This window comes from Heptranchias perlo, chromosome 42, assembly GCF_035084215.1.
Source record: "Heptranchias perlo isolate sHepPer1 chromosome 42, sHepPer1.hap1, whole genome shotgun sequence".
Classification (NCBI taxonomy): Eukaryota; Metazoa; Chordata; class Chondrichthyes; order Hexanchiformes; family Hexanchidae; genus Heptranchias; species Heptranchias perlo.
In genome coordinates, this window is record NC_090366.1 from 14,544,732 (window position 1) to 14,571,809 (window position 27,078).

General features: G+C 51.7%; 1 protein-coding gene across 4 annotated transcripts in view; it reads right to left on the bottom strand.

Annotated features, from left to right (window-relative positions):
• Nucleotides 1–27,078, bottom strand: part of LOC137306246 (zinc finger and BTB domain-containing protein 16-like) — a 62,641-nt gene that overhangs the window by 23,686 nt on the left and 11,877 nt on the right. The window contains exon 1 of one of the 4 annotated variants that reach the window (XM_067975388.1): nt 17,802–17,881. The exons of 1 other annotated variant lie outside the window; for it this stretch is intronic. The gene's annotated coding sequence lies outside the window, so the exon portion shown is untranslated. Of the gene's footprint in view, nt 1–10,744; nt 10,863–17,801; nt 17,882–27,078 lie in introns of those variants that run through there. 2 more of the 4 variants (XM_067975390.1, XM_067975389.1) reach the window with 2 other exon arrangements.

The following is a 27,078-nucleotide window of genomic DNA, read 5'->3' on the forward strand; positions in this document are numbered from 1 at the left end:
CAAACCAAACGCACAGATATCAGATTTTATTCACTGGGGTACGGGTCCCACACACACCGACTCTCACTGGGGTACGGGTCCCACACACACCGACTCTCACTGGGGTACGGGTCCCACAGACACCGACTCTCACTGGGGTACGGGTCCCACAGACACCGACTCTCACTGGGGTACGGGTCCCACACACACCGACTCTCACTGGGGTACGGGTCCCACACACACCGACTCTCACTGGGGTACGGGTCCCACACACACCGACTCTCACTGGGGTACGGGTCCCACACACACCGACTCTCACTGGGGTACGGGTCCCACAGACACTGACTCTCACTGGGGTACGGGTCCCACACACACCGACTCTCACTGGGGTACGGGTCCCACAGACACTGACTCTCACTGGGGTACGGGTCCCACAGACACTGACTCTCACTGGGGTACGGGTCCCACACACACCGACTCTCACTGGGGTACGGGTCCCACAGACACCGACTCTCACTGGGGTACGGGTCCCACAGACACCGACTCTCACTGGGGTACGGGTCCCACAGACACCGACTCTCACTGGGGTACGGGTCCCACACACACCGACTCTCACTGGGGTACGGGTCCCACACACACCGACTCTCACTGGGGTACGGGTCCCACACACACCGACTCTCACTGGGGTACGGGTCCCGCACACACCGACTCTCACTGGGGTACGGGTCCCACAGACACCGACTCTCACTGGGGTACGGGTCCCACACACACCGACTCTCACTGGGGTACGGGTCCCACAGACAACGACTCTCACTGGGGTACGGGTCCCACAGACACCGACTCTCACTGGGGTACGGGTCCCACAGACACCGACTCTCACTGGGGTACGGGTCAGGTACAGGAACGGGATTTTCTACAGCGGGAGTGAATGGGGAGACATTTCCGTGACTGAAATTTGAGCTGCCCATTTGGCTCGGTGCAGTACTTTGAAGGAAAGCCACAAGACAGTAGATTTAAAGTGGGGGTTCTCGTGACCAGAGGGTGTTGTGCAATGCTTCTGCACTTGCCCCTCTGAGTCACTGCATCGTCTAAAACCTCTGAGCTGAGAAAACCTTGGTTGGTGGATCTCCACTCTGGGCCCTTCATTAAGCGAGCAAAAAACATGATGGGAACTCTCAGTCACCAACAGCGTTTGATGTTTGCAAGAGGTCAGCCTTGCTGTGGGTTTCACTCCAGCCCACACACTAGTGTCTTGTTGTCCTGCCTCGAATGACACGCAAGGAGTCTCACCACTGACTGTATGACGTCCCTCAGCCCTCGCTCAGTGGGGAGTGCTCGCTCTCTCGCTCTCTCGCTCTCTCGCTTCTGAGTCAGAAGGTCGTGGGTTCGAGCCCACACTCCAGAGACTCGAGCCCCATAATCCCAGGCCGATGCTCCCCAGTGCCAGAACTGAGGGAGCGCTGCACTGTCGGAGGGTCGGTACATAAGAACATAAGAAATAGGAGCAGGAGTAGGCCAATCGGCCCCTCGAGCCTGCTCCGCCATTCAATAAGATCATGGCTGATCTGATCCTAACCTCAAATCTAAATTCATGTCCAATTTCCTGCCCGCTCCCCGTAACCCCTAATTCCCTTTACTTCTAGGAAACTATTTCTGTTTTAAATTTATTTAATGATGTAGCTTCCACAGCTTCCTGGGGCAGCAAATTCCACAGACCTACTACTCTCTGAGTGAAGAAGTTTCTCCTCATCTCAGTTTTGAAAGAGCAGCCCCTTATTCTAAGATTATGCCCCCTAGTTCTAGTTTCACCCATCCTTGGGAACATCCTTACCACATCCACCCGATCAAGCCCCTTCACAATCTTATATGTTTCAATAAGATCGCCTCTCATTCTTCTGAACTCCAATGAGTAGAGTCCCAATCTACTCAACCTCTCCTCATATGTCCGCCCCCTCATCCCCGGGATTAACCGAGTGAACCTTCTTTGTACTGCCTCGAGAGCAAGTGTGTCTTTTCTTAAGTATGGAGACCAAAACTGTATGCAGTATTCCAGGTGCGGTCTCACCAATACCCTATATAACTGCAGCAATACCTCCCTGTTTTTATATTCTATCCCCCGAGCAATAAAAGCCAACATTCCGTTGGCCTTCTTGATCACCTGCTGCACCTGCATACTAACTTTTTGATTTTCTTGCACTAGGACCCCCAGATCCCTTTGTACTGCAGTACTTTCCAGTTTCTCGCCATTAAGATAATAACTTGCTCTCTGATTTTTCCTGCCAAAGTGCATAACCTCACATTTTCCAATATTGTATTGCATCTGCCAAATCTCTGCCCACTCACCCAGCCTGTCTATATCCCCTTGTAGGTTTTTTATGTCCTCCTCACTCTCTACTTTCCCTCCCACCTTTGTATCATCTGGAAACTTTGATATGTTACACTCGGTCCCCTCCTCCAAATCGTTAATATAGATTGTAAAGAGTTGGGGACCCAGCACCGACCCCAGTACTGAGGGAGCGCTGCACTGCCGGAGGGTCGGTACTGAGGGAGCGCTGCACTGTCAGAGGGTCGGTACTGAGGGAGCGCTGCACTGTCGGAGGGTCGGTACTGAGGGAGCGCTGCACTGTCGGAGGGTCGGTACTGAGGGAGCGCTGCACTGTCGGAGGGTCGGTACTGAGGGAGCGCTGCAATGTCGGAGGGTCGGTACTGAGGGAGCGCCGCACTGTCGGAGGGTCGGTACTGAGGGAGTGCTGCACTGTCGGAGGGTCAGTACTGAGGGAGCGCCGCACTGTCGGAGGGTCAGTACTGAGGGAGCGCTGCACTGTCGGAGGTGCCGTCTTTCGGATGAGACGTTGAACCGAGGCCCCGTCTGCCCCTCTCAGGTGGATGTAAAAGATCCCACGGCCACTATTTTGAAGAAGAGCAGGGGGGAGTTCTCCCCGGTGTCCTGGGGCCGATATTTATCCCTCAACCAACATCACTAAAAAAAACAGATGATCTGGTCATTATCACATTTCTGTTTGTGGGATCTTGCTGTGCGCAGATTGGCTGCCGCGTTTCCTGCATTACAACAGTGACCACACTTCAAAAAGTACTTCATTGGCTGTAAAGCGCTTTGGGACGTCCTGAGGTGGTGAAAGACGCTGGAGAAAGACGCTGGAGAAATGAAAGCCTTTCTTTCTTTTCCACAATGTTAACCCTTTCCCCCTCATCACACATCTACTGCCAGTTGAACAGGTGGCATGATGGGATTGGGTGGGATCTTTCCAGAAAATTGGACAAATTTGATCCGGGTAAATTGTTCCCTGCGGTGAAGGGTTTAAAACCCCAAGGGGATACGGGTTAAAAATGAGGAAGTTGGGGGTAAGAAGAGAAGACAGAGGCCAACATTATCACCCAAAGGCGGGGATTAAGTTGTGGGATAAGTCACCGGGGTAAGACATTGAAGGGGAGAGTGTAAATAGAGTCAAGAGCATACACGATGTATGTGTGGAGAGAGAGAAGGGACTGAAAGTGGGTCGGTGGGATTGAGGGATATGGGGTGAAAGTGGGTCGGTGGGACTGAGGGAGAAGGTGGGTAGGTGGCATTGAGGGAGATGGGGAGAAGGTGGGATTGAGGGAGAAGGTAAATCGGTGGGATTAAGGGAGATGGGGAGAAGGTGGGATTGAGGGAGATGGGGAGAAGGTGGGATTGAGGGAGAAGGTAAATCGGTGGGATTAAGGGAGATGGGGAGAAGGTGGGTAGGTGGGATTGAGGGAGATGGGGAGAAGGTGGGATTGAGGGAGAAGGGGAGAAGGTGGGATTGAGGGAGAAGGTGGGTAGGTGGGATTGGGGGAGATGGGGAGAAGGTGGGATTGAGGGAGATGGGGAGAAGGTGGGATTGAGGGAGAAGGTGGGTAGGTGGGATTGGGGGAGATGGGGAGAAGGTGGGATTGAGGGAGATGGGGAGAAGGTGGGATTGAGGGAGATGGGGAGAAGGTGGGATTGAGGGAGATGGGGAGAAGGTGGGTAGGTGGGATTGAGGGAGATGGGGAGAAGGTGGGATTGAGGGAGATGGGGAGAAGGTGGGATTGAGGGAGATGGGGAGAAGGTGGGATTGAGGGAGATGGGGAGAAGGTGGGATTGAGGGAGAAGGTGGGTAGGTGGGATTGGGGGAGATGGGGAGAAGGTGGGATTGAGGGAGATGGGGAGAAGGTGGGATTGAGGGAGAAGGTGGGTAGGTGGGATTGGGGGAGATGGGGAGAAGGTGGGATTGGGGGAGATGGGGAGAAGGTGGGATTGAGGGAGATGAGGAGAAGGTGGGATTGAGGGAGATGGGGAGAAGGTGGGATTGAGGGAGATGGGGAGAAGGTGGGATTGAGGGAGATGGGGAGAAGGTGGGATTGAGGGAGATGGGGAGAAGGTGGGATTGAGGGAGATGGGGAGAAGGTGGGATTGAGGGAGAAGGTGGGTAGGTGGGATTGAGGGAGAAGGTGGGTAGGTGGGATTAGACCATGTCAGCTCCGCACCCAATGGGCACACACATTAGCCAAGAAATTAGTGACACAAGCGAATGAAAGGTGTGAGCACAATATCTCTACTGCTTTCACACTGCCAGTCATCTGTTAACCAAAATATCGAATACAAGAATGACTACAAAATGTGCTAAGTATTCACTGGACTCGGTGCTCCCTTCTGGCGGGTCAGGGTGGGCTGTGTTTTGAAACAGTTCCGGTGGAGTTGGATGTAACAGTGATTCAATCTGACCCACTCGATGTGTGTTTCTGTGATTAATAAATCTGTTTCTCTTCCTTCTCTGCAAATCATCAGCAGTCTGTTTCGATTCGATACTGAACGCACTCGACCTCTCCCTCCCCTCCGACTCCACTCAGCACTGAACTGAGCTGCTTTCCCCCTTCTCTTTTGGCTTCTCATTGGCCCTCCTCTCCTTCATCCAAACCTCTGCCGCCCCGTATCCTAACTCGCACCGAGTCCCGTTCACCCATCACCCCCTGTGCTCGCTGACCTACACTGGCTCCCTGTCCGGGAACGCCTCGATTTTAAAATTCTCATCCTCGTGTTCAAATCCCTCCACGGCCCCCTCGCCCCCCCTCCCTATCTCTGTAACCTCCTCCAGCCCCTACAACCCTCCGAGATCTCTGCGCTCCACCAATTCTGGCCTCTTACACATCCCCCGATTCCCATCGCTCCACCATTGGCGGCCGTGCCTTCAGCTGCCTGGGCCCTAAGCTCTGGAATTCCCTCCCTAAACCTCTCCCCCTCTCTCTCTCCTCCTTTAAGACTCTCCTTAAAACCTCCCTCTTTGACCGAGCTTTTGGTCACCTGCTCACCTGTTCATATATAGAATAACAGATACCCGGGAGTGAGTTACAGACTGGAATCTAATCGAGGGGTTCGGGGGGTTTATATATAGAATAACAGATACCCGGGAGTGAGTTACAGGCTGGAATCTAATCGAGGGGTTCGGGGGGTTTATATATAGAATAACAGATACCCGGGAGTGAGTTACAGGCTGGAATCTAATCGAGGGGTTCGGGGAGGGGGGGTTATATCTTCATTGACTTCTATTTCCGGTGGTTTCTCGAGCTTGTAGTTGTGAGGTTGAGATGAAGCACTAACTGTTCTTATCTTGAAGTGTTGAGTGTTATTTCACAGTCTGTCTGTTGAGGTTATAGTCAGTATACAGTATTGGGGCTGCCTCACCATCTCAGAGTGTGCTGTAAACGTTGTGGATTAACCCCTGCACAGCATGACTGGGCGAGGAGTCTGCACAATGCAAAAAATATCACCAGCATCTGCCGCACACCACAAACTGCATTGAATGCAATGGGGAGAGGACTGCACTTTTTCAAATGCTCACTGTTCTGAATATAAAGGAGAAACCAAGCTTCCAGCCTGCAGTTCCAGAGCCTGCTTTACAAACACTGAGTATTCTCATCCAGTGTCTCTCCATCTCTCTCTCTCTCTCTCTCTGAGTTGCAGGATAAATATATACCATTGATAAAGGAAATCGCTCTATCTCTGTCTGTCTGTCTGTCTGTCTCTTTCTCTCTCTCTCCCCCCCCTTGCTGGCTATGAATTTCCGATTTCTATGAAATTTTCACTTTGAACTGGTTAGTTACATATCGTACAGAGTAAAGCTCCCTCCACACTGTCCCGTCAAACACTCCCAGGGCAGGTACAGGGTTAGATACAGAGTAAAGCTCCCTCTACACTGTCCCATCAAACACTCCCAGGGCAGGTACAGGGTTAGATACAGAGTAAAGCTCCCTCCACACTGTCCCGTCAAACACTCCCAGGGCAGGTACAGGGTTAGATACAGAGTAAAGCTCCCTCTACACTGTCCCATCAAACACTCCCAGGGCAGGTACAGCACGGGTTAGATACAGAGTAAAGCTCCCTCAACACTGTCCCATCAAACACTCCCAATGCAGAGGGAGCTTTACTCTGTATCTAACCCTGTACCTGCCCTGGGAGTGTTTGATGGGACAGTGTAGAGGGAGCTTTACTCTGTATCTAACCCTGTACCTGCCCTGGGAGTGTTTGATGGGACAGTGTAGAGGGAGCTTTACTCTGTATCTAACCCTGTACCTGCCCTGGGAGTGTTTGACGGGACAGTGTAGAGGGAGCTTTACTCTGTATCACTGGATACAGCAAAGGCTATGGGCCCCGACAACATCCCAGCTGTAGTGCTGAAGACTTGTGCTCCAGAACTAGCTGCGCCTCTAGCCAAGCTGTTCCAGTACAGCTACAACACTGGCATCCACCCGACAATGTGGAAATTTGCCCAGGTATGTCCTGTCCACAAAAAGCAGGACAAAACCAATCCGGCCAATTACCGCCCCATCAGTCTACTCTCAATCATCAGCAAAGTGATGGAAGGTGTCGTCGACAGTGCTATCAAGCGGCACTTACTTACCAATAACCTGCTCACCGATGCTCAGTTTGGGTTCCGCCAGGACCACTCGGCTCCAGACCTCATTACAGCCTTGGTCCAAACATGGACAAAAGAGCTGAATTCCAGAGGTGAGGTGAGAGTGACTGCCCTTGACATCAAGGCAGCATTTGACCGAGTGTGGCACCAAGGAGCCCGAGTAAAATTGAAGTCAATGGGAATCAGGGGGAAAACTCTCCAGTGACTGGAGTCATACCTGGCACAAAGGAAGATGGTCGTGGTTGTTGAAGGCCAATCATCTCAGCCCCAGGACATTGCTGCAGGAGTTCCTCAGGGCAGTGTCCTAGGCCCAACCATCTTCAGCTGCTTCATCAATGACCTTCCCTCCATCATAAGATCAGAAATGGGGATGTTCGCTGATGACTGCACAGTGTTCAGTTCCATTCGCAACCCCTCAGATAATGAAGCAGTCCGAGCCTGCATGCAGCAAGACCTGGACAACATCCAGGCTTGGGCTCATAAGTGGCAAGTAACATTTGCGCCAGATAAGTGCCAGGCAATGACCATCTCCAACAAGAGAGAGTCTAACCACCTCCCCTTGACATTCAACGGCATTACCATCGCCGAATCCCCCACCATCAACATCCTGGGGGTCACCATTGACCAGAAACTTAACTGGACCAGCCATATAAATACTGTGGCTACGAGAGCAGGTCAGAGGCTGGGTATTCTGCGGCGAGTGACTCACCTCCTGACTCCCCAAAGCCTTTCCACCATCTACAAGGCACAAGTCAGGAGTGTGATGGAATACTCTCCACTTGCCTGGATGAGTGCAGCTCCAACAACACTCAAGAAGCTCGACACCATCCAAGATAAAGCAGCCCGCTTGATTGGCACCCCCTCCACCACCCTAAACATTCGCTCCCTTCACCACCGGCGCACTGTGGCTGCAGTGTGCACCATCCACAGGATACACTGCAGCAACTCGCCAAGGCTTCTTCGACAGCACCTCCCAAACCCGCGACCTCTACCACCTAGAAGGACAAGAGCAGCAGGCGCATGGGAACAACACCACCTGCACGTTCCCCTCCAAGTCACACACCATCCCGACTTGGAAATATATCACCGTTCCTTCATTGTCGCTGGGTCAAAATCCTGGAACTCCCTTCCTAACAGCACTGTGGGAGAACCGTCACCACACGGACTGCAATGGTTCAAGAAGGCGGCTCACCACCACCTTCTCGAGGGCAATTAGGGATGGGCAATAAATGCCAGCCTCGCCAGCGACGCCCACATCCCATGAACGAATAAAAAAAAAGGTACAGGGTTAGATACAGAGTAAAGCTCCCTCTACACTGTCCCATCAAACACTCCGAGGGCAGGTACAGGCTTAGATGCAGAGTAAAGCTCCTTCTACACCGTCCCATCAAACACTCCCAGGGTAGGTACAGGGTTAGATACAGAGTAAAGCTCCCTCTACACTGTCCCATCAAACACTCCGAGGGCAGGTACAGGCTTAGATGCAGAGTAAAGCTCCTTCTACACCGTCCCATCAAACACTCCCAGGGCAGGTACAGGGTTAGATACAGAGTAAAGCTCCCTCTACACTGTCCCGTCAAATACTCCCAGGGCAGGTACAGCACGGGTTAGATACAGAGTAAAGCTCCCTCTGCACTTTAGCAAAGCCTTTGACAAGGTACCGCATGGTAGGTTGTTACATAAGGTTAAATCTCACGGGATCCAAGGTGAGGTAGCCAATTGGATACAACATTGGATTGACGACAGAAGACAGAGGGTGGGTGTAGAGGGTTGTTTTTCAAACTGGATGCCTGTGACCAGCGGTGTGCCTCAGGGATCGGTGCTGGGTCCGCTGTTATTTGTTATTTATATTAATGATTTGGATGAGAATTTAGGAGGCATGGTTAGTAAGTTTGCAGATGACACCAAGATTGGTGGCATTGTGGACAGTGAAGAAGGTTATCTAGGATTGCAACGGGATCTTGATAAATTGGGCCAGTGGGCCGATGAATGGCAGATGGAGTTTAATTTAGATAAATGTGAGGTGATGCATTTTGGGAGATCGAATCGGGCCAGGACCTACTCCGTTCATGGTAGGGCATTGGGGAGAGTTATAGAACAAAGAGATCTAGGAGTACAGGTTCATAGCTCCTTGAAAGTGGAGTCACAGGTGGATAGGGTGGTGAAGAAGGCATTCGGCATGCTTGGTTTCATTGGTCAGAACATTGAATGCAGGAGTTGGGATGTCTTGTTGAAGTTGTACAAGACATTAGTTAGGCCACACTTGGAGTACTGTGTACAGTTCTGGTCACCCTATTATAGAAAGGATATTATTAAACTAGAAAGAGTGCAGAAAAGATTTACTAGGATGCTACCGGGACTTGATGGTTTGACTTATAGGGAGAGGTTAGATAGACTGAGACTTTTTTCCCTGGAGAGTAGGAGGTTAAGGGGTGATCTTATACAAGTCTATAAAATAATGAGGGGCATAGATAAGGTAGATAGTCAAAATCTTTTCCCAAAGGTAGGGGAGTCTATAACGAGGGGACATAGATTTAAGGTGAGAGGGGAGAGATACAAAAGGGTCCAGAGGGGCAATTTTTTCACTCAAAGGGTGGTGAGTGTCTGGAACGAGCTGCCAGAGGCAGTAGTAGAGGCGGGTACAATTTTGTCTTTTAAAAAGCATTTGGACAGTTACATGGGTAAGATGGGTATAGAGGGATATGGGCCAAGTGCAGGCAATTGGGACTAGCTTAGTGGTATAAACTGGGCGACATGGACATGTTGGGCCGAAGGGCCTGTTTCCATGTTGTAAACTTCTATGATTCTATGATTCTACACTGTCCCATCAAACACTCCCAGGACAGGTACAGGGTTAGATACAGAGTAAAGCTCCCTCTACACTGTCCCATCAAACACTCCCAGGACAGGTACAGGGTTAGATACAGAGTAAAGCTCCCTCTACACTGTCCCATCAAACACTCCCGGGGCAGGTACAGGGTTAGATACAGAGTAAAGCTCCCTCTACACTGTCCCATCAAACACTCCCAGGGCAGGTACAGGGTTAGATACAGAGTAAAGCTCCCTCTACACTGTCCCATCAAACACTCCCAGGGCAGGTACAGGGTTAGATACAGAGTAAAGCTCCCTCTACACTGTCCCATCAAACACTCCCAGGGCCTGTGTGATTATGATTGGTGTTCAGTGCTGATTTCGAGATTGTTTGTACTGTGGGACCCTTGATCCTTGCTGTCAACAACGTCTCTTCTGTTGGAGGCTGAACTTGAATCTAGGTAAGTAAGAGAAAGAGAGAGAGAGAGAGAGAGAAAAAGAGAGAGAAAGAAGAGAGAGAGACAGACTTGCATTTCTATCGTGCCTTTCACGACCTCAGGACGTCCCAAAGCGCTTTACAGCCAATGAAGTACGTTTTGAAGTGTGGTCACTGTTGTAATGTAGGAAACGCGGCAGCCAATTTGCGCACAGCAAGATCCCACAAACAGCAACGTGAGAAATGACCGGATCATCTGTTTTTTTTTTAAAAAAGTGATGCTGGTTGAGGGATAAATATCGGGTGAAAGGTCAGAATCTGACCCCATGCCCTGCCCAATCCTCCAATTGCGAGGTCGCATTGGGTGAGTTTCGACCCTGGTCTGTGAGGGTTCAGAGACTCCTTCCTTTCCCTCTTCGGTATCTGAACCTGGTGACGGCCCCAAGATCCAGCTGCATCTCCAAAGTTGGGGGGCGTGGGTGGGGGTCGTCTGAGGATCCAGCAACTGAGGTCCTGGAACCAGTCCTCCTGAATGATAAATGTTGGGGTTTGGGAGGAGTGGGGCAGGGTCTGTATACCCTACCTGTGGCTCCAAGGTGCAGTCGATGGGATCAAGTATCTCCTCACCTGGGATCCAGACTCTTAAACGTGACTGGCCTCAACCTCCAATATTTATCCCTCTGAAAAAAAAACGGATGATCTGATCATTCATCCCAGTGCTGTTTGTGGGATCTTGCTGTGCGCAATTTGGCTGCCGCTACATTACAACAGTGGCCACACTCCAGAAAGGGGTTCACTGGCTGTCAAGTGCTTGGGGAACGTCCTGAGGCGGTGAAAGGCGCTACGTGAACGCAACGGTCTTTCTTCACCTCCTTTCCCCAGAGTCACGAGCTGCTCATCGCGCGTCTCGCTCTCCTGCTCTAGACGCTCGACCCCGCCCGGCGGGGCCCCGACTGAAGCTTCTGACTGCGGGTGCTGCTTGATCCGAAACCATTACACGACAGCAAGCAATAACAGGAAACGCAGAGACTGTACATCTCCAGCCCACGCTCTCAACGCAAACTCCAGAGATTAGTAACCGCTCTGTGGGTGCTGTCGCGCTTGCTCTCGTGAAATAGATCTTTTCCTCTCTCTCCTGCTCCTTGGCGCGACGGTCTCCGCTACCCAGAAGGCACCTTCGAGCCTGGCGGCTTCGAGCAGCCAGCATGCAGCACGCGAGGGCATGTTTTAGATACACGACCCCCAACCTTTCACCTCTGGGACCTGGGGTAAAATACCAGCCCACACACACACACACACACACACACACACAAAAGGGACAAAGGACTCCTCTCTCTCGGATGGGGGCGAGCAGGTCAGACACAGAGGAGAGCTCCAGCTCAGTTGTTTGGATGCTTTCTCGAGCAGGAAGGGTGAGACAAGGTTGGTGTGTGGGTGTGGTACGCTGGTAGCTGTTATGGTGAGAGGCGTGTTACTGGGTAACTGTTGGCAAGCAGCGAGGAATGCGAGTCGGTTACAGGTTGTGGTAAGATTCGTTACGACTCGTGGGAGTGTCTCTGTCCGCGAGAGGTTTGCAGTCAACGGATTTTCTTCTGATTCCGCCCTTTAGTTTCACCTCGTTGCTGCCTGTACAACACCCTGGGAATCTCCAGAACCCCTCGATTAGATTCCAGCCTGCAACTCACTCCCGGGTATCTGTTATTCTATAAAAACCCCCCCCGAACCCCTCGATTAGATGCCAGCCTGTAACTCACTCCCGGGTATCTGTTATTCGATAAAAACCCCCCCCGAACCCCTCGATTAGATTCCAGCCTGTAACTCACTCCCGGGTATCTGTTATTCTATATATAAACCCCCCGAACCCCTCGATTAGATTCCAGTCTGTAACTCACTCCCGGGTATCTGTTATTCTATATATAAACCCCCCGAACCCCTCGATTAGATTCCAGCCTGTAACTCACTCCCGGGTATCTGTTATTCTATATATAAACCCCCCCCGAACCCCTCGATTAGATTCCAGCCTGTAACTCACTCCCGGGTATCTGTTATTCTATATATAAACCCCCCGAACCCCTCGATTAGATTCCAGTCTGTAACTCACTCCCGGGTATCTGTTATTCTATATATAAACCCCCCGAACCCCTCGATTAGATTCCAGCCTGTAACTCACTCCCGGGTATCTGTTATTCTATATATAAACCCCCCCCGAACCCCTCGATTAGATTCCAGCCTGTAACTCACTCCCGGGTATCTGTTATTCTATATATAAACCCCCCGAACCCCTCGATTAGATTCCAGTCTGTAACTCACTCCCGGGTATCTGTTATTCTATATATAAACCCCCCGAACCCCTCGATTAGATTCCAGCCTGTAACTCACTCCCGGGTATCTGTTATTCTATATATAAACCCCCCGAACCCCTCGATTAGATTCCAGTCTGTAACTCACTCCCGGGTATCTGTTATTCTATATATAAACCCCCCGAACCCCTCGATTAGATTCCAGCCTGCAACTCACTCCCGGGTATCTGTTATTCTATATATAAACCCCCCGAACCCTTCGATTAGATTCCAGCCTGTAACTCACTCCTGGGTATCTGTTATTCTATATATAAACCCCCCGAACCCCTCGATTAGATTCCAGTCTGTAACTCACTCCCGGGTATCTGTTATAAGAACATAAGAAATAGGAGCAGGAGTAGGCCAATCGGCCCCTCGAGCCTGCTCCGTCATTCAATCAGATCATGGCTGATCTGATCCTAACCTCAAATCTAAATTCATGTCCAATTTCCTGCCCGCTCCCCGTAACCCCCAATTCCCTTTACTTCTAGGAAACTGTCTATTTCTGTTTTAAATTTATTTAATGATGTAGCTTCCACAGCTTCCTGGGGCAGCAAATTCCACAGACCTACTACCCTCTGAGTGAAGAAGTTTCTCCTCATCTCAGTTTTGAAAGAGCAGCCCCTTATTCTAAGATTATGCCCCCTAGTTCTAGTTTCACCTGTCCTTGGGAACATCCTTACCGCATCCACCCGATCAAGCCCCTTCGCAATCTTATATGTTTCAATAAGATCGCCTCTCATTCTTCTGAACTCCAATGAGTAGAGTCCCAATCTACTCAACCTCTCCTCATATGTCCACCCCCTCATCCCCGGGATTAACCGAGTGAACCTTCTTTGTACTGCCTCGAGAGCAAGTATGTCTTTTCTTAAGTATGGAGACCAAAACTGTATGCAGTATTCCAGGTGCGGTCTCACCAATACCTTATATAACTGCAGCAATACCTCCCTGTTTTTATATTCTATCCCCCGAGCAATAAAAGCCAACATTCCGTTGGCCTTCTTGATCACCTGCTGCACCTGCATACTAACTTTTTGATTTTCTTGCACTAGGACCCCCAGATCCCTTTGTACTGCAGTACTTTCCAGTTTCTCACCATTAAGATAATAACTTGCTCTCTGATTTTTCCTGCCAAAGTGCATAACTTCACATTTTCCAATATTGTATTGCATCTGCCAAATCTCCGCCCACTCACCCAGCCTGTCTATATCCCCTTGTAGGTTTTTTATGTCCTCCTCACTCTCTACTTTCCCTCCCATCTTTGTATCATCTGCAAACTTTGATATGTTACACTCGGTCCCCTCCTCCAAATCGTTAATATAGATTGTAAAGAGTTGGGGACCCAGCACCGACCCCTGCGGAACACCACTGGCTACTGGTTGCCAGTCCGAGAATGAACAGTTTAGCCCAACTCTCTGCTTCCTGTTAGATAACCAATCCTCCACCCATGTCAGAATATTACCCCCAATCCAGTGATTCTTTATCTTGAGCAATAATCTTTTATGTGGCACCTTGTCGAATGCCTTCTGGAAGTCGAAATACACTACGTCCACTGGTTCCCCTTTATCCACCTTGTACGTTATATCCTCAAAGAACTCAAGCAAATTTGTCAGACATGACTTCCCTGTTATATTATTCTATGTATAAACCCCCCCGAACCCCTCGATTAGATTCCAGTCTGTAACTCACTCAATAAACGTCTTCCTTTCTTGTTTCTAACACACCAGGAGACAGAGTGTCTCAACCGTCAGTCTCTGCTAAACAGCCCCCTCTCAGGTCGACGAAACCCCTCTCGTTGCTTCCCGAGATCTAACCTCACAAAGTTTCCATTTCCTCGCAAGAACAGAAACCCACAAACGTACAGTCACAGGCTGACACTGACTCGTCCCTCTCCCTCTCTCTCCCTCTCCCTCTCTCGCCAGACTCACCAATAACCTGATGAGTCGCACAGTTTCTGGATGATCACCACCCTCATTTACATGCCTGATAATAATTTGAAGTGTTGGTCTCACTCGGACGTTTGCTGACATTTCTCATGCAAATTCGACTGGGGTAAAAATAATCTCCCATTGAGTTAGCAAAACTGAGCAGTTCCCCACAGCCCCAGCTCTCTGACGTCAACACATCTTCGGTTAGTTAACAAACCTTCTCCCACCTTCAGCCATCCAGAAAGAAAGATAGTTCAAGGGAAAGGGAAGGGAAAGAGAGACTTGCATTTATACAGCACCTTTCACCACCTCAGGACAGCCAATGAAATACTTTATGAAGTGTAATCACTGTTTTAACGTGGCAGCCAATTTGTGCACAGCAAGATCCCACAAACAGCGATGTGATAAATGACCAGATCATCTGTTTTGTTTTTAGTGATGTTGGTTGAGGGATAAATATCGGCCCCAGGACACCGGGGAGAACTCCCCCCTGCTCTTCTTCAAAATAGTGGCCGTGGGATCTTTTGCATCCACCTGAGAGGGGCAGACGGGGCCCTCGGTTTAACGTCTCATCCAAAGGACGGCACCTTCGACAGTGCGACACTCCCTCAGTACTGACCCTCCGACAGTGCAGCGCTCCCTCAGTAATGACCCTCCGACAGTGCAACGCTCCCTCAGTACTGACCCTCCGACAGTGCAACGCTCCCTCAGTACTGACCCTCCGACAGTGCAGCGCTCCCTCAGTACTGACCCTCCGACAGTGCAGCGCTCCCTCAGTATTGACCCTCCGACAGTGCGGCGCTCCCTCAGTACTGACCCTCCGACAGTGCAACGCTCCCTCAGTACTGACCCTCCGACAGTGCAGCGCTCCCTCAGTAATGACCCTCCGACAGTGCAACGCTCCCTCAGTACTGACCCTCCGACGGGGCAGCGCTCCCTCAGTACTGACCCTCCGACAGTGCAACGCTCCCTCAGTACTGACCCTCCGACGGGGCAGCGCTCCCTCAGTACTGACCCTCCGACGGGGCAGCGCTCCCTCAGTACTGACCCTCCGACAGTGCAGCGCTCCCTCAGTATTGACCCTCCGACAGTGCGGCGCTCCCTCAGTACTGACCCTCCGACAGTGCAACGCTCCCTCAGTACTGACCCTCCGACAGTGCAACGCTCCCTCAGTACTGACCCTCCGACAGTGTAGCGTTCCCTCAGTACTGACCCTCCGACAGTGCAGCGCTCCCTCAGTACTGACCCTCCGACAGTGCAGCGCTCCCTCAGTACTGACCCTCCGACAGTGCAGCGCTCCCTCAGTACTGACTCTCCGACAGTGCAGCGCTCCCTCGGTACTGACCCTCCGACAGTGCAGCGCTCCCTCGGTACTGACCCTCCGACAGTGCGGCGCTCCCTCAGTACAGACCCTCCGACTGTGTGGCGCTCCCTCAGTACTGGCACTGGGAGTGTCGGTCCGGATTATGGGGCACAATTAAATTTGAGACAACTTTTTTTAAGTCTGTGTTCAATGAGATCAAAATCTTGTAGGAGAAAAAAGAGGGAAATGGGATGTTTGAGCAGGTAGTTTACATCGAATGTACAGCACAGAAACAGGCCATTCGGCCCAACTGGTCTATCCCGGTGTTTATGCTCCACACGAGCCTCCTCCCTCCCTACTCCCTCTCACCCTATCACCATATCCTTCTATTCCTTTCTCCCTCATGTGTTTATCCAGCTTCCCCTTAAATCCATCTGCACTATTCACCTCAACTACTCCTTGTGGGAGCGAGTTCCACATTCTCACCACTCTCTGGGGAAAGAAGTTTCTCCTGAATTCCCTATTGGATTTATTAGTGACTATCTTATATTTATGGCCCCCAGTTCTGGTTATAAAGTTTGACAGGGCTCACTTCCCTCTCTCAGTGAAGGAAACATTTGGTCGCCGACCCTCGAACTCATTCTCCAATTGACATCGGAACTGATAAAATTGCCTCGATCTGAGAGTCAGTGAGACAGGTGGATTGTAGCACAGGATAACTGTGTCCGTGGGACCCGTACCCCAGTGAGAGTCGGTGTGTGTGGGACCCGTACCCCAGTGAGAGTCGGTGTCTGTGGGACCCGTACCCCAGTGAGAGTCGGTGTGTGTGGGACCCGTACCCCAGTGAGAGTCAGTGTCTGTGGGACCCGTACCCCAGTGAGAGTCGGTGTCCGTGGGACCCGTACCCCAGTGAGAGTCGGTGTCCGTGGGACCCGTACCCCAGTGAGAGTCGGTGTCCGTGGGACCCGTACCCCAGTGAGAGTCGGTGTCCGTGGGACCCGTACCCCAGTGAGAGTCGGTGTCTGTGGGACCCGTACCCCAGTGAGAGTCGGTGTCTGTGGGACCCGTACCCCAGTGAGAGTCGGTGTCTGTGGGACCCGTACCCCAGTGAGAGTCGGTGTCTGTGGGACCCGTACCCCAGTGAGAGTCGGTGTCTGTGGGACCCGTACCCCAGTGAGAGTCGGTGTGTGTGGGACCCGTACCCCAGTGAGAGTCGGTGTGTGTGGGACCCGTACCCCAGTGAGAGTCGGTGTGTGTGGGACCCGTACCCCAGTGAGAGTCGGTGTGTGTGGGACCCGTACCCCAGTGAGAGTCGGTGTCTGTGGGACCCGTACCCCAGTGAGAGTCGGTGTGTGTGGGACCCGTACCCCAGTGAGAGTCGGTGTGTGTGGGACCCGTACCCCAGTGAGAGTCGGTGTCTGTGGGACCCGTACCCCAGTGAGAGTCGGTGTCTTCAGGAAAGGGGAGAGATTGGTTAAAACCAAATAGAGTTTCCTGCAAAGATTTTTTATTTTGCACAGAGATAACACAACAAAGTATCTACTAATTTCCGAGAGAGGAACTCGCTATGTAACAGACTCAATTATAACTCTCCTGTCTCTCTGTTTCATTTTCACCTGAATCAATCAGATTAACAGACACCACACCCTCGGCAGGTTTAAACAATCTGAAACTGCAATTCCGTTTCTTATTTTTTGTTGTAGATATATTCAGTTGGACAGAAAGTACATCTCTCCAGAACAACCCATAAAACAGACTCATTTCTTGGTCGATTTCGGTCCAAATAAAACGCGACTGTACAATTTCAGATCAGAAACTCACCAAAAAAATAACTGAACTCAGGACGTCCCAAACGCGGATAAAAATCGCAGCAAGTCCCCCGCCTCAACTTTCACACTTCTGATAATTCTGCAATTCCTAATGAAGTGTTAAAGTCATCAAAAGATTCGCGTTTGAGGGGGAAAAAAAAGTTTTGCCAAAGTTTGATCAAACTTTTTTTTCCCCCCTTCACTGGGAATTTCCAATCCCGGGGATTGGAGCTGGTCTTTTGGGAATGGATTTGCTACTCACAGGTGTTCCCATCTGAAGGTTAGAGACGTTTTCAGGAGCTCGCCTTGTGCGGGACTCTTCGGCCCTCCAGCTTCTCGATACTGTCCTATTGTAATCCAGGGGGCGTTCGTTCGTTCATTCAACTCAATCTCTCTCTCTCTGCAAGTGTCAATCACACCCACCGCAGATTACAATAGCAGCAGCTTGAAGATGTGTTTCAGGGATGATGAGGGCATCAGAACAGTTTGTAAACCCCCTTCCCCGTCCAAAAACACACACACACAGAAAAAATATATACTAACATACCCTCAACTTTCAGATTGGGGCTGAAGTTTGCAGAATGGTGAATTTTGAATGTGCAACTAATATTCAGCTTTGCACATTTTTTCCCCTTCAAATATTTATCCAATTCCCTTTCAGCTTCACCGATTTCGTTTCAAGAGGAGGGATGAGTAAAGAACAAGGATTTTGCCTTTATATGGCGCCTTTCACATCCCCGAGGCGATTATCAAACAAACTTTGACTCCCGAGCCACATAAGGAGATATTAGGACAGGCGACCAAAAGCTTGGTCAAAGAGGGAGGTTTTTTAAGGAGAGTCTTAAAGGAGGAGAGAGAGAGGCGGAGAGGTTTAGGGAGGGAATTCCAGAGCTTAGGGCCCAGGCAGCTGAAGGCACGGCCGCCAATGGTGGAGCGATGGGAATCGGGGGGATGGACCAACGGCCATGAGACCAAATAAATGGGTCTCCATTAGAATGTTAACCAGAAGAATTTCATATGAGGGGTTTTGATGGAGTAAATAAGGAGAAACTGTTTCCAGTGGCAGGAGGGTCGGTAACCAGAGGACACAGATTTAAGATAATCGGTAAAAGAACCAGAGGGGGAGATGAGGAGAATGTTTTTTTACGCAGCGAGTTGTTCTGATCTGGAATGCGCTGCCTGAAAGGGCGGTGGAAGCAGATTCAATAATAACTTTCAAAAGGGGAATTGGATAAATATTCGAAGGGGAAAAATTTGCAGGGCTACGGGGGAAAGAGCAGGGGGGGAGTGGGACTAATTGCGTGGCTCTTTCAAAGAGACGGCACAGGCACGATGGGCCGAATGGCCTCCTTCTGTGCTGTAAGATTCTATGATACAGACATTGCCCTTGAAATTACATGTAACATCTTTGTACGTTCATGTTGCACATTCCAAAATTCGCTAATGGACATCCACTGGAATTGCCCAGGGTCAGTTAATGAATATAAGTTTTTTCTGTATATACACAAGAGCCAGGAGAATACCTGCAGAAACCCCCTCCACAGAGCCACCTAATGGCCAAAGCTTGCAACTGCACCGTGACGGTTGACATAACAAAATTGAATGGGATGTGTTGATTTGGGGTTCACAATGGTAAATGCTGACAAAAAGTGAGACCAACAATTGTGACAACAAGAAGTAATGTGTGTGAACAGTGTGTGTGCCCACACTGGATGTTCACTAGTATAGAGATGTATTTTTCACAAGGGGGAGTCACAGTGGAATTATTAACCTGGCATGTCCCTTTAAAGTCACGTCACGGAAAGTGTAACAGTGACTGACGTCAATATCGAGCTCACCCCCAGGACATTTACTGTGTTAGAGGCACTATGGGAGGTATTGCTGCTTTTAAAGTTTTACTAAAACTCATTCATTATCTGTCTGTCTATCCATCTATCCATCTATCTATCTTTGTATCTATTTACCACTCTCACTATCTATCTCTTTCTATCACTCTATCTATCTCTCTCTTTATCTATCTATCTCTCTCTCTCTCACTCTCTATCTCTCTCTTTATCTATCTATCTATCCATCTATCTATCTTTGTATCTATTTATCTCTCTATCTAATAATGAAGCATTCCGAGCCCGCATGCAGCAGGACCTGGACAACATCCAGGCTTGGGCTGATAAGTGGCAAGTAACATTCGCACCAGACAAGTGCCAGGCAATGACCATCTCCAACAAGAGAGAGTCTAAGCACCTCCCCTTGACATTCAACGGCATTACCATCGCCGAATCCCCCACCATCAACATCCTGGGGGTCACCATTGACCAGAAACTGAACTGGACCAGCCATATAAATACTGTGGCTACAAGAGCAGGTCAGAGGCTGGGTATTCTGCGGCGAGTGACTCACCTCCTGACTCCCCAAAGCCTTTCCACCATCTACAAGGCACAAGTCAGGAGTGTGATGGAATACTCTCCACTTGCCTGGATGAGTGCAGCTCCAACAACACTCAAGAAGCTCGACACCATCCAAGATAAAGCAGCCCGCTTGATTGGCACCCCATCCACCACCCTAAACATTCACTCCCTTCACCACCGGCGCACTGTGGCTGCAGTGTGTACCATCCACAGGATGCACTGCAGCAACTCGCCAAGGCTTCTTCGACAGCACCTCCCAAACCCGCGACCTCTACCACCTAGAAGGACAAGAGCAGCAGGCACATGGGAACAACACCACCTGCACGTTCCCCTCCGAGTCACACACCATCCCGACTTGGAAATATATCGGCCGTTCCTTCATCGTCGCTGGGTCAAAATCCTGGAACTCCCTTCCTAACAGCACTGTGGGAGAACCTTCACCACACGGACTGCAGCGGTTCAAGAAGGCGGCTCACCACCACCTTCTCAAGGGGCAATTAGGGATGGGCAATAAATGCCGGCCTCGCCAGCGATGCCCACATCCCATGAACAAATAAAAAAAAATCTATCTCTTTCTCTATCTCTCTATCACTCTCTCTCTCAATCTATCTCTCTCTCTATGAATCTATCTCTCTCTCTTTCTATCCATCGCTCTCCCTCTATCTATCTATCCATCGATCTCTCTCTCTATCTATCGCTCTCTCTCTCGATCTCTCTATTTATTTATCTATCTATCTATCGCTCTCTCTCTCGATCTCTCTCAATCTATCCATCGCTCTCTCTCTCTATCGATCGCTCTCTCTCTCGATCTCTCTATTTATTTATCTATCTATCCATCGCTCTCTCTCTCTCTCTCTCTATCTATCTATCTTTCCATCTCCCTATCTCTCTCTCTCTCCCTTTAACTCACTGAGAACCAGTGCCCTCAGGCAGCGGGTGAAGTGACGCAGTCTTTATGTCGAGCGAGAATCAGTAGGATTCTGATCCCTGCCACACTGTTGGTGTTTGAAGTCTCCCAGCGAAGTGGGTTTCAGTGCAATTCCTAAGATGGCAGAGAGCATCTGTTCGAACCCGCAGCAGCATTATTACCAAATGATCTAATGTTTATCCCCCACCGCACTCACCCATTAAAGGCCAGTTCTTTGTAAAGTCACAGGACATGCGAATTGTACCACTCACATCCTGTAAGAACTTAGTGAGAATCAAATGTTACAATCAGGTGCCATATCACACAGGAAACATGGGCACCCAAGATGGTGTGTGTCAGTGCCTTGTCCAATGAGGTACCAAAAAAACAGAGCAGAAAATGAACAGGCTCCATCCCCAGTGAGAGTCGGTGTGTGTGGGACCCGTGCCCCAGTGAGAGTCGGTGTGTGTGGGACCCGTACCCCAGTGAGAGTCGGTGTCTGTGGGACCCGTACCCCAGTGAGAGTCGGTGTCTGTGGGACCCGTACCCCAGTGAGAGTCGGTGTCTGTGGGACCCGTACCCCAGTGAGAGTCGGTGTGTGTGGGACCTGTACCCCAGTGATAGTCGGTATCTGTGGGACCCGTACCCCAGTGAGAGTCGGTGTGTGTGGGACCCGTACCCCAGTGAGAGTCGGTGTGTGTGGGACCCGTACCCCAGTGAGAGTCGGTGTCTGTGGGACCTGTACCCCAGTGAGAGTCGGTGTCTGCGTGACCCGTACCCCAGTGAGAGTCGGTGTGTGAGGGACCCGTACCCCAGTGAGAGTCGGTGTGTGTGGGACCCGTACCCCAGTGAGAGTCGGTGTCTGTGGGACCCGTACCCCAGTGAGAGTCGGTGTGTGTGGGACCCGTACCCCAGTGAGAGTCGGTGTGTGTAGGACCCGTACCCCAGTGAGAGTCGGTGTCTGTGGGACCCGTACCTCAGTGAGAGTCGGTGTGTGTGGGACCCGTACCCCAGTGAGAGTCGGTGTCTGTGGGACCCGTACCCCAGTGAGAGTCGGTGTCTGTGGGACCCGTACCCCAATGAGAGTCGGCACTCTCAGGAGAGGGGAGGGTAATTTGAGTTTAAATGCCATACCTTTGAATAAGAACCAGATGGCTGTGACTCCCTCTTAATCACAGTTCACAGTAACAAGGGTCACTGACACCAACAGGCACCTCTCTCATACACTGCCTGAATTTAGCCTCCCACTTGTCATAGAATCACACAAAAAACAAGTGGTCGGAAAACTCCCTAATTATAATAAAGAGTGTGACAAATATTTGAGGTAAGGCGCATAATACAAGAGCAAGTTGACAAAGTGTCGGACGATTATAGTGGTGGTTTCTGTGTGTTTGGGAGCCCTGCGATCGGACTCAAGTCGCCCGCCTCTCCGTCAGGCACCGTTTCGAGGCTGTGCGAGGGGGCGCGGAGAGATGACGAGGCTGCAGGCTTTTAGCAGCTGCGTAGGCCTCACCGGAGCCTGAGCTGCTGGCTTCACCTCCCCCTCCCTCAGCGCGTGGGCTGAGGCTCAGGTTGGACAGTCAGCCGTGGGGCGGGGGTCGAGGGGGGAATTTCCGGACAGTCCCTGGCACCGTCTCCTTGCGACCCAGACGACAGCGAAGCGGCTACACGCCCGGGGGGGGGCCGCGCAGCTTGCCAAAGCCGATCTAGCGACTGGCTTATCCCGGCCTCTGTCCCTGGACTGACATAACTCGGGACATCACCTCCTGATCTCCTGCTCCCCACCTTTTCTTCTCTCCTGATCATAGCACGGAAGGAGGCCATTCAGCCCATCGAGTCCTTTGCCGGCTCTCTGCAAGAGCAATCCAGCTAGTCCCACTCCCCCGCTCTATCCCCGTAACCCTGCAAATTTTTTCCTTTCAAGTACTTATCCAGTTCCCTTTTGAAGGCCATGATTGAATCTGCCTCCACCACCCCCTCGGGCAGTGCATTCCAGATCCTAACCACTCGCTGTGTAAAAAAGTTTTTCCTCATGTCACCTTTGGTTCTTTTGCCAATCACCTTAAATCTGTGTCCTCCGGTTCTTGACCCCTCCGCCAATGGGAACAGTTTCTCTCTATCTACTCTGTCTGGACCCTTCATGATTTTGAACACCTCGATCAAATCTCCTTGCGACCGTCTCTGTTCTAAGGAGAACAACCCCAGCTTCTCCAGTCTATCCACGAAACTAAAGTCCCTCATCCCTGGAATCATATTAGTAAATCTCCTCTGCACCCTCTCTAAGGCCTTCACATCTTTCCTAAAGTGCGGTGCCCAGAACTGGACACAATACTCCAGTTGTGATCGAGCCAGTGTTTTATAAAGGTTCATCATGACTTCCTTGCTTTTGGACTCTGTGCCTCTATTTATAAAGCCCAGGATCCCATATGCTTTTTTAACCACTTTCTCAACCTGCCCTGCCACCTTCAACGATTTGTGTACATATACCCCCAGATCTCTCTGTTCCTGTACCCCTTTTAGAGTTGTGCCCTCGAGTTTATATTGCCTCTCCTCATTCTTCCTACTGAAATGTATCACTTCGCATTTTTCTGCATTAAAATTCATCTGCCACGTGTCCGCCCATTCCACCAGCCTGTCTATATCCTCTTGAAGTCTATCACTATCCTCCTCACTGTTCACTACACTTCCAAGTTTTGTGTGATATGCAAATTTTGAAAGTGTGTCCTGTACACCCTGATCTCCATCTCTCCTGATTTCCTTCTCTCTGTCTCTCCATCTCTCCTTCTCGCCTTCTCTCCTTCCTCAGGAGACAGCACTGGGGAATGAGAGACACCAACAGCACCCCGAGGAGATGGGCCTGCCCAACATGTCAAACTCGACATTGAAATTCCAAGCCCAATTCAACCCATCTCTTCCCAGCACAGCATGGTTAGAAACAGCCCACCTCCAACAGAAAATAGTCATTACAGCATTGAGGTAAAGGACAGAGAGAAGTTAGTGAGCGACAGTGTGAGGGAGAGGGATTAACATCAGTAGAGATACAGTCAGTAACACAGGGCGCTGGGGGAGAGGGGTTACTGAGTGACAGTGTGAGGGAGAGGGATTAACATCAGTAGAGATACAGTCAGTAACACAGGGCGCTGGGGGGAGAGGGGTTACTGAGAGACAGTGTGAGGGAGAGGGATTAACATCAGTAGAGATACAGTCAGTAACACAGGGCGCTGGGGGGAGAGGGGTTACTGAGAGACAGTGTGAGGGAGAGGGATTAACATCAGTAGAGATACAGTCAGTAACACAGGGCGCTGGGGGAGAGGGGTTACTGAGTGACAGTGTGAGGGAGAGGGATTAACATCAGTAGAGATACAGTCAGTAACACAGGGCGCTGGGGAGAGAGGGGTTACTGAGTGACAGTGTGAGGGAGAGGGATTAACATCAGTAGAGATACAGTCAGTAACACAGGGCGCTGGGGGGAGAGGGGTTACTGAGAGACAGTGTGAGGGAGAGGGATTAACATCAATAGAGATACAGTCAGTAACACAGAGCGCTGGGGAGAGAGGGGTTACTGAGTGACAGTGTGAGGGAGAGGGATTAACATCAGTAGAGATACAGTCAGTAACACAGAGCGCTGGGGGGAGAGGGGTTATTGAGTGACAGTGTGAGGGAGAGGGATTAACATCAGTAGAGATACAGTCAGTAACACAGGGCGCTGGGGAGAGAGGGGTTACTGAGTGACAGTGTGAGGGAGAGGGATTAATATCAGTAGAGATACAGTCAGTAACACAGGGCGCGGGGGGAGATTGATTGGATTGTGTGCAGATCATGCGCCCCGAGAATGAGCGGGCGATGGGTGGGTTTACGCAGCGCAATAAATGAGTGTGTGAACTTTCGGTATCAGTCAGGGCCTGAACACTCCCAGTCTGTTACAGTGAGGGCGATTAACTCGGTTTCTTTATTAGTGAGGGAGCCGGCAGCAGAAACGGGAAACCTCAGAGTTATACGGGTCCCACAGACACCGACTCTCACTGGGGTACGGGTCCCACAGACACCGACTCTCACTGGGGTACGGGTCCCACAGACACCGACTCTCACTGGGGTACGGGTCCCACACACACCGTCTCACTGGGGTACGGGTCCCACAGACACCGACTCTCACTGGGGTACGGGTCCCACAGACACCGACTCTCACTGGGGTACGGGTCCCACACACACCGACTCTCACTGGGGTACGGGTCCCACACACACCGACTCTCACTGGGGTACGGGTCCCACACACACCGACTCTCACTGGGGTACGGGTCCCACACACACCGACTCTCACTGGGCTACGGGTCCCACACACACCGACTCTCACTGGGGTACGGGTCCCACAGACACCGACTCTCACTGGGGTACGGGTCCCACACACACCGACTCTCACTGGGGTACGGGTCCCACACACACTGACTCTCACTGGGGTACGGGTCCCACACACACCGACTCTCACTGGGGTACGGGTCCCACAGACACCGACTCTCACTGGGGTACGGGTCCCACAGACACCGACTCTCACTGGGGTACGGGTCCCACACACACCGACTCTCACTGGGGTGCGGGTCCCACACACACCGACTCTCACTGGGGTACGGGTCCCACAGACACCGACTCTCACTGGGGTACGGGTCCCACACACACCGACTCTCACTGGGGTACGGGTCCCACACACACCGACTCTCACTGGGGTACGGGTCCCACACACACCGACTCTCACTGGGGTACGGGTCCCACACACACCGACTCTCACTGGGGGCTGGGGACTTTGCTGCAGCCCCTCCCTGTCTGCCTTTAGAAGGAAGGAAGAGGCTGTCGGAGAGAGTTGGAGGTGGGGGGAGTGGGGGAATGTGTCCCCAGCGAGGGAGAGTCCCCGCTCACAGCTTCCTGTGAGTTTGCGTGTCAGTGTAACGATCTCCTCCTCCCTCTTGGTTACTGGGGAATCCATGGGCATCTCTGTGACACAGAGGTGGCACAGTCACCGACCGCTGCCTCTCGCGAGGGTGGGAGACGGGGGGGCAGGACAAGGGGGCAGCTGGGGGGCCACCGGAGGATATCAGGGAGGGAACGTTGGAGGCTGGTGGGACAGGGTATTTACATATCAGTTGGGGGCGAGTTAAAGACTCACTGGGGGACAGTTAGACGCTCACTGCGGAACGAGAAGGTTGGTTTGAGATGCTGAAAGATGTGAAGCACTTTCTGTGAGGCCGGCTTGTCTGAGAGTTTGTGTTTTTCACGGTTGGTGTTATGTTCCCGGGCTCGAAATACAGGACGGCAGGCAGCCCGAGGGAGGGACAAATCACTAAGGCCCAAACAATGGGGGGAGCAGGGTCGAGTGGGAGAGGGTTTGAGCCCTCTGATTAAACATGGCTCAGTGGGTCTCTCTCTCTCGCCTCTGAGTCAGAAGGTCGTGGGTTCGAGCCCCCACTCCAGAGACTCGAGCCCCGTAATCCCAGGCCGACACTCCCCCAGTGCCCAGTACTGAGGGAGCGCCGCACTGTCGGAGGGTCGGTACTGAGGGAGCGCCGCACTGTCGGAGGGTCGGTACTGAGGGAGCGCCGCACTGTCGGAGGGTCGGTACTGAGGGAGCGCCGCACTGTCGGAGGGTCGGTACTGAGGGAGCGCCGCACTGTCGGAGGGTCGGTACTGAGGGAGCGCCGCACTGTCGGAGGGTCGGTACTGAGGGAGCGCCGCACTGTCGGAGGGTCGGTACTGAGGGAGCGCCGCACTGTCGGAGGGTCGGTACTGAGGGAGCGCCGCACTGTCGGAGGGTCGGTACTGAGGGAGTGCCGCACTGTCGGAGGGTCGGTACTGAGGGAGCGCCGCGCTGTCGGAGGGTCAGTACTGAGGGAGCGCCGCGCTGTCGGAGGGTCAGTACTGAGGGAGCGCCGCACTGTCGGAGGGTTGGTACTGAGGGAGCGCCGCACTGTCGGAGGGTCAGTACTGAGGGAGCGCCGCACTGTCGGAGGGTCAGTACTGAGGGAACGCCGCACTGTCGGAGGGTCGGTACTGAGGGAGCGCCGCACTGTCGGAGGGTCAGTACTGAGGGAGCGCCGCACTGTCGGAGGGTCAGTACTGAGGGAGCGCCGCACTGTCGGAGGGTCAGTACTGAGGGAACGCCGCACTGTCGGAGGGTCAGTACTGAGGGAACGCCGCACTGTCGGAGGGTCAGTACTGAGGGAACGCCGCACTGTCGGAGG